General features: G+C 32.2%; 1 protein-coding gene across 5 annotated transcripts in view; it reads right to left on the bottom strand.

Annotated features, from left to right (window-relative positions):
* Positions 1 to 3,625, bottom strand: part of LOC106871880 (protein-glutamine gamma-glutamyltransferase K) — a 427,287-nt gene that overhangs the window by 102,924 nt on the left and 320,738 nt on the right. The gene's annotated exons all lie outside the window — the stretch shown is intronic.

The following is a 3,625-nucleotide window of genomic DNA, read 5'->3' as shown; positions in this document are numbered from 1 at the left end:
ATATATATATATATATATAAAATAAATCTCTGAGTGAGGTATAAACAGTAACCGCATGACATCGTGAAGTATATTTTCCACCTAAATGTGGCTAACCCATAAGGGTTGTTGCTACTGTAGTTGTAGCACAAGGAAGAAATCTCCAGCTGCCTACTGACACACTGTCTGTGCCATATCAGTATTTGCAAATAATGATGTGGCACAGACAGTGTGTCAATAGCCAGCTGGATGAGATGTCTTCCTTGGGCTACAACTACAGTAGCAACAACCTTTATGTATTAGCCACATTTAGGTGGCAAATATACTTCACGACACACACACACACATATATATATATATTTGACATGATTGACTAAAACCTAAGACCCTCTAATGACTGAAGCATGCAAATATCATATAAGAATTATATAAGAATAAACGAAAGACAGTCCAAAATCTATATTACATCAAATGAACAATGCATAAATGCTGAGCTTTCCATGAAGATAGATATTTTGGCACGATACATATTAAAGATAATTCATTTCCTTTACTTTATGCCATTAATTGTTTTGAACTTGGAATGAGTTTCCAGCCTTATAGATAGGTGACCTTGTGGTATAGCCTTTCTTAAGAAGTATATCGTATACATTATATGAATTCATACAAGCATGTGTGTGTGTGTTTAAGGGAAATATTCCTACGCGAATGATAATTGTTTGAATGTCTTCTTCAAGAGCATTCGTTTCACTCGCAGAAAAATGGCTTTAGTTGAGAATCCAAACTACGCTGCAAAATTAGCTAAGCGAGATATCAAATATATTTATATCACATTTTGTGAACAATAATGTCGTTGGTCAGAGGTTTCCAGTGGGCAAATTGCTGGTTCATGTCATTTACGATGGCAAGATTGACAAGAAATGCTCTGTGCAACTTGAGTAGAACAATTATCAAAGGCAGGTGATTTTCATTCGAAAGCATCGGTTTATCTGCTTTCTCGTTTGATTACACCATCTGTCAAAATATGCACGTGTGCATGCATATATAAATCTATATACACTCACATCTAAATATGTATATATGTATGTATGTATGCATACACATATACATGACAAGCTTTTCTGCAGTTTCCTTCTGCAAAAATAACCCCTAAGATATCAAAACGTGAGCCAACCCAAGATTACGGTTGAATATATTTTCTCACGTCACCACGTAGAGAAATCGAACTCAGACTCACGTGGCTTCAAAGAAAACTTCACAGCAACGCAATTGTGGCTGCTCCTTAAATGTATGTATGCATTTACTTTCTTCAATGTTCTTGTATATAAGACAATACTATACAAGGTAATTAAAATTCCTTGTGGGATTTCTTAGCTCAGTGGGATATTTCTTACTGCTCTATGTCCTTAGCCACCCACGATTATGTTGATATGGTTATGTTATAATGGTATACATGAGTTAGACGAATAAATATTGATATAGTTGGAAAAAATATGAAGATAAGCATTGCTATAACTTTCTCTAGACACCTCTGGGTATAATAAACAGTTATTCATTAAAAAAAAGAAACCTCGATTCTGATTTAACGTACTGTATAAATATTTATCAGACAAATATATTTTGAGTTTTCTATTCAATGATAATTTCTTATTTTAATGCTCGACAGATAGACTTCTAGAATTAACAACATAATGATAAGATTATATTTATGTATTAGGTTTTATTGGAGTTTAATCCTAGGCCTGCATTGATCAAGTAGACCTATGATAAAAGTCTTTCAATTTCGACCATCTCAACTTATTTCCTGACAATGTATCCATGATCACAGTATCTAATGTGACCTTTCTTACGATATAGTAAAATGTGGTGTGAAAGGGAATATGGCTACTATTTTTCACAGTTCAAATACAATCCATGTCGGTGTTCCTTCTAAGTTTGATTGGGAGATGGAGTTACAGAACCTGTAGATTGTTTTGCGGTGTTTATTCAAATTCATCTATGTTCCAACTTTAAATCCTGCTAAGATCGGCATTTCCTTTATCCTTCCGAGATAAATATAATCAGTACCTTCAATTACTGAGGTTCATTTCAATGGACTGTGGCTGCTCCGCTAAATATTGGTCTTTGCATCAATTTTAGAAATCATCGTTTATATTTGGAGTTTCTAATTTATCATAAAGGTTGTTATCTAAAATTCCAGACATTTATATACGTACTTAACTAAAATGACATAAATATCTGTGATACATATTACAGTAATGAATTATTAGCATTTAATGCTAAATAATGTAACATTGTAATTATTCCAGAGTAACATGAAACACGTTATTAACATGACGCCATGATCGCAAGCCCATATCCTGACTAGTCTAATAAAGAGAATACAGGTGTGATATATGTCCATGCTTGTCTTCTTCTATATTCTGAGGATTACCATTAAGTATTGAACATGTCATGAAAAGTTGCTCTATTTCATAGATCGACTGCACCAACCATAACACATAGCTTATAAAGCAACAAAGACGAAGTTTAGGTTAGCTCTGAATACACACCAGAAAATCGGTGAAATATCTCCTTAGAAATTAATAATATAGTAGTGTAATTAAAACCGTTATAAGTTTAATGAATAAGCAATAATACAACCAAAAGACTGTTGTTCTAAAACAAAAGTTTGCCCATATCACATTCATTCATATTGATTTCACGTTGGACACAAAATAGTGAATCTAAATAAAGACGAATAACTACAATATCAGCTCTCGCTGTTATATGTTAATTATATCAATAGACTTTGATTTATTGCATAGGATGCCTTAAAAATTAATGCTTGCTGCTTTTGGAAATTCTTTTTCAAGATTATAACATTTCTTTAACACAATAAATGTCAATAAAACGCCCTGGCAATTTTTTCAGTATACCAGTGTCGATAAGTGCAATAAAATTAGTTGATATACTACAGTCACGCTTTTTGTAGTACCTCAGGTTTAAACTCATAATTACATATATAATGATTTTATGGATTTTTGACCGAAGAAAGAAATTTTGTAGAGAAAGACAGCACTTGTCAAACTATGTTTCTAAACATATTATTACAGAACCAATTGTTTCTTACATTGAGACTGTAGAGTTTATATGAGATATATGAAAGTCAACAATGATTTACAACGCCTTTGATTTTAATCTTCAAATAATCGACAACGCACTGATAATATAATAATTATTTTTCAAATGAAAATATCTTGTTTTTGACACACCTATTCTCTGTCGTAATTCATTTGCACCATTTCCATCAAAATTGCACATCTTTGCAATAGTGATTTATTAAGGATATTAAGACATTTGTGAAGACTGTTCACCATAGAAAATTTTTAATTCTTTTACTAAAAGAAGATCGATATGGAAAACACAAAATATAATAAATTGACCCATACTGGACAAGCTAGAATATTAGTATAAGTAATCTGTTCTGAAGAATTCGGATGCTTAATAAAGATGCATAATAAAAATTCTAACAATTGGAAAAAATGTTTTGCAATGTCTTACGTTATAAGCAATACATAGGCCATCGAATAATCTCTCTCTCTCTCTCTCTCTTTCTCTCTCTCTCTCTATCTATCTGTCTTTCTCTCTCTCTCTCTCTCTCTCT

This window comes from Octopus bimaculoides, chromosome 1 (genome assembly GCF_001194135.2).
Source record: "Octopus bimaculoides isolate UCB-OBI-ISO-001 chromosome 1, ASM119413v2, whole genome shotgun sequence".
In the NCBI taxonomy this organism is placed as follows: Eukaryota; Metazoa; Mollusca; class Cephalopoda; order Octopoda; family Octopodidae; genus Octopus; species Octopus bimaculoides.
This window is presented reverse-complemented; position numbering and strand designations above follow the sequence as displayed.